This window comes from Diadema antillarum, unplaced genomic scaffold (genome assembly GCF_040938485.1).
Source record: "Diadema antillarum isolate AM-2024a unplaced genomic scaffold, OU_Dant_1.0 seq00001451_RagTag, whole genome shotgun sequence".
Lineage (NCBI taxonomy): Eukaryota > Metazoa > Echinodermata > Echinoidea > Diadematoida > Diadematidae > Diadema > Diadema antillarum.
Genome location: NW_027272197.1, coordinates 259,483 through 269,466, shown reverse-complemented (window position 1 = coordinate 269,466; position 9,984 = coordinate 259,483).

Genomic DNA, 9,984 nt, shown 5'->3' with positions numbered 1-9,984 from the left:
ATTATGTACAAGATATTACATATATCTAAACACATTTATACACATGGGTTGGGGAAATTGATGTAAAGAATCGAAATATGCGCGGAACTTCGATGACATATCGTCTTGACAGGTAGTCTGTAAGTAGTATTTGAAAATGTTGGTAGTCTTGTAGACCAAGCAATCGATGTACCCATTTGGGTGTACTACGCAGTCCTGATTTGTTTTTTAAGCGATATTTCCCCGATTTATTTAGTTCTCTGTGTAACTGAAATGCCTTAATATAAGGTTTCAAGTTATAAAGCAATGTACGAAAAAAAAAATACAAACATTACACTTAATCGTATTATGGGGTGCCAAGATCATTGTATCGGCAAGTTGTGATTTTTTTTTTCCGGATGATCTAACCTTTGTGTATTGTCCAAGTGACTCTGTTCAGTATTTTTACGTGATATGCATTACGAGTTTGTCATAGTAAGCGAATGATATAATGTGAAATTACATTGTTTGTATCTTGCAGATATGTAGAATTATATATTTATTTATATTTGTCAAAAATGTACAATTTTCTGCGATCCTATATAGATGACACGAAACTCGATATTGTGAATGTGATGTTTATGGTTGTATCTTAATGCTGGTTTTTATCCGAGAGAATGTCTAAAGGTTGGTGATGTATGAAATAACTTTCTCTTGTAAATTAAGAATTGTATAGAAGAACTGATATTTTGTGCCATATGTTTCTGTCCATTTCCTGACAATACTATCACGCACTGTATGATACTGTATTATGTAATGTAAATGGACACATTGGGCGATTGAAAGCTACAGCGACGCCATTAATCATACTTGTGGTGAAAATTTATCGGCATTTACTGTTAGTTGGGTCGTCGTAGCCTTAGTTTCAGACCGCACGACTTTTCCTGTTTATGGCGTAACAGCGCAATGTGGCACCACTTTTTAAAGCTCGTCAATGGATTGTTTATGTTGGTCAGGATAAGACAAGGAAATATCTCTTTTTTTTGGTTATTTTTTGTTTCAACAATTGCTTCACAAGTTTTCATGATTGTGTGTATATGTGGCAACTTCACATGTGACAAAACCATAACCTATTACTTAGTTGCACGTGCTAATTGCATCCGCTGTAACAAGGAACTCTCATACATAGCGACAAAACATAGCCGTATCAAGACATCGCCAGTGGGCTTTGGTAAAACACTAAATGATTTTTAAATCAAACATTAATTCCGCAGTTTCACTTATAATCAGCAAGGGACTACTGCTTGTATAATGTCGGTGCGTTCTTTGACGAAAAAAAAAAAGACGAAAAATATGTTTCCCATCATCATAGATTACCATTAATGTGAAGAATAGTTCATTCGGCCTCATTGTGTTACTACGTAATAATATGACGATTTTTGTTGTTGTTGTTATCATTATGATTAATTTCCTTAGGTTCTATGCAATGTTTGGATAACTACGTCTCTTCACTTGTGTATGGTCTTTCGTAAGAAATTGTCTGATATCGTAATGGTGTACACAAGAGTATAGATTCAACAATTCCCATGATGTAGCAATGAATGTATCGTTTTTACCTGTCGTAGTTTTAACTTGTTATCCACACGCGGTAATGGACGCCGTATATTGCCGTAACAAACGACGAGCACCGTGTCCGCTGCGGTTGCAGTATGCTGCGTTCGCAGTATGGTCTACCCTATCATTACCACGGCCAACCTCTCTGTGCGTACTGCCAATGACATTTTCTGGCGGTGGTTCCAAGAAGGTTAAAAAATACATCCATTTTTTTTTTTCACGGACTTTGAGTGAAAGGGTTGGACGCTGGGGGCGGTATTGACATTACTAACACTGCACCGTCGTGACCCCTCCTAGTAAGCTAGGTCATGCACAGCTGTGTGTTTTACGTGTATTTATGGATTTCAGAAATCAACAATATCAAGTCTCCATATAAAGCACATCAAGGCGATCGTTTGGTTTTGTATCTCTTTTGTGCGTTTTACAGTAAACTGTGATTGTGACTGGGCGATTATTGTGCTATTGTAAACATTACTTCTATTATCCACTTGGTATAGTTACGATGTGAACATCATTGCGGTGAATCCGACATCTTCTTTACGATATTAGACCGACCAAAAAAAAAAAAAAATGATGATGTTTCTTTACGTTTTGGCTGAAATATTTCTATTTATTATAGATGTAGATGTTTTAGGATAGAGGATTTTAGTGTGCTCCTGTTAAAATGCATTCTATGAAGTGAATTTAATGTAAATAACATCGTTTTGACATGAATTCATTTATCGTACAAAGGGTACAAACAGACAATTCTGTTCAGGATCCTTCGGCGATGGTTACACCCACATTAGGTCTCTGACGAGTCGTTCTTCTTGTCATTGCATAAGCATAGTCAAACATTTTTGTACACGCCTATTGGTCGTGTGGCAAATGACCAGGCATTTCAAAGTAGTTGTAATCTTTTGATTTTTCTTTTAACTCGAGGGAAATGTATGTTGTAAGTTATTTTTTCACCGTCCCATTGTTATTTTGCCTTGATTACATTTTGTCTTATCATACGTTCTTTCTGAAAAATAAACCTATCATTATGCAGTCGTTTCATCAGAAAAAATACAAAATAAAAAGAAAATAAAGTAGTAAACTCAAGTAAATTATATAATGGCTTGCACTGTTGGCAGTTTTTGTTCCTATCATCGCGTCTCGGTGTACTGATTGGATTCATTGACCATAACACCCTAAAGAAACACAGTGTGAATGTGATGATTCAACCACTAATGTCCAGCACATTTCTTCTGTATAAGCGTGATGGTCAAACAAGCGCCTAGATTTGCACATGTTTTTTTTTTGAAGGTTGTTGTTGTTGTTATGTGTATGTGTGTGTGTGCGAGTGTGTGTGTGTGTGTGTGTGTGTTTCACTTTGGTTCAGATTGCAGGGTCTCAGAAACATGAATAATCTTCATCATGTAATCAGCTTCAACGTGACAGGGATATATTATATGTAAATATAATTATATATACACAAACATATCAAAAATACAAATAATTATATATATAATGTGAGTGGGTGTGTGGGTGCGTATGTGTGTGTGTGTATGTGTGTGTAATACATGTATTTCCGCATGAAAACAGAGTACGAGTAGGTAGAAGGAATTTGAACAGAAACACTCATAATACAGTATGCATGACATACACGCGATTGTACCAAATGTCGTTATCAACATAACGTCAATGATGGTATTTTCATCACGATCATCATAGAATTTGCAGCGTGAGGGGTAAACAACAGCATATAATGCAGCTACAACATATTTGGCAATCCACGTGGGAGAGGTGCTGGGAAATATAACCTTCTTGCACAAACTGCACATGACATCAATGACCATGCCTATAAGTTACAATCATCATTAGATCTTAGTAGGGGAATACTGAGAACATGATGTTATGGACAAAGTAAGTTTGGGATGAAGCTTATCGACTATGAAGTCTGATGATGATGTTAGAGGGCCAGTACAGCTTGCTATCCGTGTTCATGTTTAGGCATTATACACCTTCATTGTATATCACGAAAATAGAAATTTTGTTGCAAGTACACTACCAAAGATGCTCAAATCAAATTGCCACGCAGGAGAAACACATGCAATGACAGATAGCTAATTTTACCAACATCTAGTGAAAATAAAGAAGACTACCGAAGAGGCGGGACAGCTTATGAGGGTTTGGTGGTTTGTTGTCGATTTCACGTGAGCCTCTTTGGGGCATATACTGTTGGGTACTAAACATCAATGTTGGGAATCGCAAATTACCTGTGGACGCCATCTAGCGGTGAATGTGGAATAATATCAAAGGCGGTGTCGATTTTCCCCCTTTCTTCTGGTAAAGAGAACGTTTGATTTTCTTTTTGCCTGATCAAAGAGAATATCACACACACACACACACACGCACACACACACAATACACACACACGCACACACAGACACACATACATGGGGATTGCAAGGCAAATGAAGAAGTTTGCAAATGATTAAACCACTATTTTTAAAGTTGTCTGATATCTGATAATGATTATCAGATATCAGGCAATATCATTTAGAATTTCATTCTTTAACTTCGTCAAAAATCTAACTGTTTCGGAGATCATTTTGATTTCTTATTGATCTACCTCAGAAAATGCGTTGATATGCTTTTTAAAAATAATTTTAATGGTTCTTAATTCTTTGAATTAAATCATCAATTTTCAATTTTTGTTGAAGTAATTTTCAGATTATTTAGATATTTGTTAACTTTTTAGATCAAACTTTAGATTAAGCACAACATCTTGTGTTTAAGTGTTTGACTTGTGGAAACGTACTCTTTCAGAAGATTTGGATATAACTTATTTAGACGATATTGCACTGTATGATATTGCATTATTATATTATGGCACATTATGCCATAGACAATTATTGTGATGTGTTCTTTTGGTAAATCCTGATGAAGGCCGTGACCGGCCGAAAGCTTGATTAAAGGGAAAAGCAGAGAGCAACGTCCGTCTCACACTTCATTTCTTACACACACACACACACACACACACACACACGCTCGCGTGCGCGCGCGCATATATATATATATATATATATATATATATATATATATATATATATCGTGACAAACAATGTATGTCACAGGATGGTGGCTGGAATCTTTCGAAACTCGCGTTTCTTTAATTTTATTGTCTGTACACAATCCGTACACAAACAAGGTGTGATAAAGAAATTACCATATACTGAAGTGCATGCATGAGATAGAAATATTGAACATGGCATAAAATTATAAGCTGTGGAATAAAATAAGATGAAAATAATTGATTAAAAGTGATTCCAACATAACTGTTTCAGAACAACTTGGCGATTGAAATACAATACAATGGAAGACAGTTAAGTGTAAACATAAGTATGATTGGCATTTAGTCGAAGAATTACGTGGTAGCAAACAGAAATGAATAAACATATAACTTTAGTTGAGTGTAGTTACCTGCCGAGTCCGAATCTGAATGATGCAACTTTTGCATCTTGATTGTCATACTTAGTAATAATATGTCAGGAAGGCCCGCGAAAGTAGAAATTCTCATATTTCCTGTAGATGGTCACTACAAGTAGGCTTAACTACTCACTTTGTTTGTGTACGGACAATAAAGCTGAAGAAGACCAAGTGTACGAGTCTATACAGGGTCTCCTGATTTGTTGTAGTGCGTTTCCATAGAACTCTCAAAGCGAAAATCTGCCTTTTTTAAAATGCGAGGTTATTTTAGAAGGGTTACGTAAGGGGGAGAATTGCCGACTGCACACTTTACACTTGATAGATAATCCGCTCTTTTCTGTAACGCTATGCGGAAACCCCCCTCCCTCATCTTCCTATGAAAGTGATTACTGTAAAGTACGCACACACCCTTATCATTCATTGACATCTTCAAGACTTGCTTAAAAAAACCACCCACACATTCCAAGATGAATGCAGGCCCCTCCCTGATGAATGGGTGCAGGAGCACAATCAGGTTGGCGCAGTGAAACGGATAACGGGGGGGGGGGGGGGGGGTTGAATCTTGTGTACTCTACTGGCAGCGGTTACGGTAGTACAAGTTGTCCAAGAGAGTTTCGGGCACGATTTCGTACATGTTGTCGGCCCTGACAAGTTGTCAGTCTCTGACAATGTCAGTAAATTCCTTAATTTTGATTGGCCGAGAAACTCTGGTCGCTGACTGTTACTATGGTGATTGTCAGAGACTGACAACTTATCAGGGCTGTATGACAACTTTCATGAAACGGTGACCAGCAGCCCTGGCCCCCGACCGACCCATGCTTCTTGAATACAAATACATATAAATACACACACAAACAAACACTTTATTACTTTTAGTAACTGTTTATCTTTCTTCATCCAATTTACATAATACAAACAAACATTTACACGCATACATAGACACAAACGCACACACACACACACACACACACACAACCTGCATACAAAGATATCTGTATTGCATGTATGTTCATAATGTTTTGTTGTATGATTTTTTTCTCATTATCATACACACTTGTACAATTCACTGCGTCCGATGGTTACGTTTTCTCTCTCTCACTCCTTTCTTTCTTTCTTTGTTTATTTATTCACTTCTCTCCCTCTCTCTCATCTTGTCTCTCTCCCTTTTGCCTTTTCTCCCTCCCCTCTCTTTTGCTACCCCCCCCCCCCCGCAAGAAAGGATGGGGGGGGGGTAGTATTGAGTAAGACGAAGAATTCAACAACCTTCGAACATCTCCCATCTATTCCCCACAACCCCTTGATGTCGATCTTGAACTTAGAGGAACCATTCATTACCTATATAGTGGAACCTGGGTGAAGTCCTGTCAAAACCCAGGATCTGGGAGGGAAGGGGTGAATAATGAACCAATTTCTTGCCAGAAATCTGGTTAAGCTGACCCTTTCTTCTTTCCATGAACTTCAGACAGTAAATCTACTTGTCCTGTATACCTTCCCTCTGGCGGCTCATTTCCTCCTCCTCCTCCTTCCTTCTTTTTTTTTTCACTAAAGTATTGTTTAGTAAATATCACTTTCTGTTCAGTTTAATTTCATTTTTTTTGTAATCAATGGAGACAAAGTAAAGATTCTTGACCCTGGTACGTACAACAAAAAAAAAACTTTTATAAAAAAAAAAAAGGTTTTCAATAACATCCCGTTGTAGGTTTAGAGGCCTCTGTGCTGCATACGCTGTAGTGGTGGATATAACATAATATCGATATCAAATACATACACATAAAAATGATGTAAAAATTGATGTGAGCAATTGTAAGTGTGTGTTTGTATGTGCGTGTGTGCGCGTGGGTGCATGTGTGTGTGTGTGTGTTTAAATACGAAAATGACAATATTATCACAGTTCTTGATTTACGTTATATTGACGTGCGGTTTTAGTCTGTCATGGAAAATGAGTGCGATCTTACGAACAACTGAGATTAGCAACACCTCATCAATGTAATCTGATGAGAACTACACCAAATCCCTCTGGTGACGTCACAGTTATGTCGTCGGAGCATATCTTTTCACACACATGGGACTCGGTCTTTAATAGTTGGCGCAAATCAGTTGTTTCATTGTCTATCAGTATTCACCTTGCTGATGGTGATTGTGTCTGAGACGGCCCCTGGACGTTACGCTAAGCGATCATGATGTTTAGACAATTAAGTACTTGAATAGTATATTCTCATTCTTCCCACTTTTCTTCTTTTTCACTCGTTTTGTTTCATTTTTTTCCTTGAAAACGAACTTTTCTCGGTTTTCTTTGACATTAACATTTTGGGTGCCTTTCATTTCTTTTTTCCGAGAAAATAACCTTCAAACAATCTGTTACTTAAGGGAACATCAAGAAGCGCTATCTCTTTTTTTTTATGAGAACATTTGATTATTACTCGAAAGCACAAAACAACCAAACAACAACCCCCTCCAAAAAAAAAAACAGGTAATGGTTTCTTGTGTTTGTCTGTAAATGAACAGAGACACGGAACTGATTGACAAATTGCTCTACTTCGACGTAAATATAATAAACACTAAATTTTTCAGTGCTTTTTCACATCGATGTAAGGCAATTTGTCATTCAGTTGCATAAAAACCTCTCGACGGAAGAATTTAATGAATTTTGATGAACAGAGACATGTAAAATATAATGACTACGAGTGTTTTAGTCCGGATTTCCGTCTTCCGCCATATCTATAGAAGCAGTTTCCCTCGTCAGTGGTAGCTAGACAAACTCTCACCAGCTCACTCTCGACATCCAAATGTTGTTCTTTGTGCAAACGAGTTTGCTCAGAATTTTGACAGAGATAATGAAAGACTTTTGACAGAGATAATGAACACGTTGCCTGAATGTTTAACAAAGAGATTGTAAACAAGTACCGAGAGGTATACATAATCCGTTATCAATCAATATTGTAAATTCTGGGACACAAAATATCCTTCAGGGAGCCAGATCCCATTAAGCATTGACTATCAGGAGCATGGTTTATTACGCCCATTAATCTTGCTTCGATAAGTTTTGATTTCCTCAGTGTGTTAATAATATTTGCCTATATATCATACTGACTTGTCTGTATAGTATACAAACTCTGCTTTTTTGTGGACACCTCATTTGTTTTTTTCCTCAGAGCATGGTTAATGTAACAAGTTTGGTTTGAAAATACGTATATTGTGATGATAGTAATGATTGTTATCATGATTTCCCTGATTTTGTTTTTCTCTTGAGAACATGTCATCCTCTTTCTCTGAAGGCATCTCTTTGCTTCATGGTGCCTTGTTTACCGATTCAAACGTGACGGCCTTGAGCTCCGTTTGACTGGGCGAGTCCAATATTGGTGTACTCTTCTTCCTTGATACATTGGTATTAAAGCGCCCTTCACAAATTGACAGAGGGGTGAGGTGGATAGTGAACAAAAGCACCTATTCACTCTCACACTACCGTCTTTACCCCATCGGAACAATAAACGCTTCTTAGACACACTTTGTCGCCCAAGTTTCACCATGGGTGGGGTAGGTTTCTCTTCCATTGGAAGGCATCAGAGTGCTTCACGCCCGACCAACAGAGGCGTACACTAGCTCACCATCGATGGATAGTTTCGGTAGTGCAGCTAGCGGGTGGATAAGACTCGCTCGGAAAGTCGTTTCCTGCATAACTGGGACACCTCGGTCATAATGTATCAGGATAGTAAATTACATCACATCTTCGGGTATACGTGCGATTTCACCGAGGTTTGCTGAGCCGCCATTTTCCCCTGCTAGATAACTGTACATTGGAACTGCTTTAGAATACGTAAGTACTGTGTATAAAACGATAATTAGAGTTTGTTCATTACTAAGTTTTTCTTGGAAGGCGTCTATGTCTATAAACACACCCAAACTTTACCCGACTTTTATTCTAAAAGCCCATTCAGTGTTTTTTCGAGTTGTCACAATACGCACCTGAATGCGTCTCACTTTATTCGTCATATCTTTATGATCTATCCGCAGATTAATACTGCGTGACTTATACCTTGCAGATGTTGTCTATGATGTTGTAGGTTTTACTTTGCGTGTGTTCGCGAGTACGTGTGCATTCGTGTGTTTGTGTGCAGTAGGGCCTATGCTTTGCTTTCATGATAACTTTTCCACACAACGTATCATCTCAAAGTATAGGACCTTAATGAAATGTGAAGAATCTATGGGCTAGCATAATCAGCCATAAAATGTAACTTAATGACAACATCGTAGAAACGATTTTCAATAGAAATATATACATTTGTATATATAGTGCGAGAGATTGTTCCTTTCCCAAACGTACGCGGTGTCTCATTGTGGGTAGCATGTATAAGAAATTAGACTTGAGAAGAAAGTTGCTCCTTGCCTCTATCTATCTATATAAGTATTATATATTATATATGCCTATATAGTTAGATATAGATACAGGATATACAAAATATAAATAAAAAAAGATCGAAATGCAAAGTTAGCGTCCTCTGTTGTCCGAAACCCTGAAGACACGTGACGCATTGAAAATATGGTGCAACCGTTAAAAGTTGTTGAACGGTAACAAGCATTACAATCTCTTATTTCCTTTCCATCTTTTGTGTGTACTGGAACCAACACACGGACGAGAATCCTCATATGATATAAATATACATTGACTGATTGGGTGATTGTCAAGAGAAAACCGTTGATGCATTTTTTTCACCAAGTTTTCTTTATTTATTTATTCATTCATTTATTGTTGGCAAAGATGCAATAACCGTTTTTCTTTTGACAATCAGTGTGTACCTGCCAATACTTTGCTAAATCAATAATACATATACATATGTCTATATCTGAGAAATGCAATGTCGCTGTATATACAGTATATATATATATATATATATATATATATATATTTATCTATTTATATATATATATGAAGAGCTTGCAACCAAAAGGCGCTAAATCCAT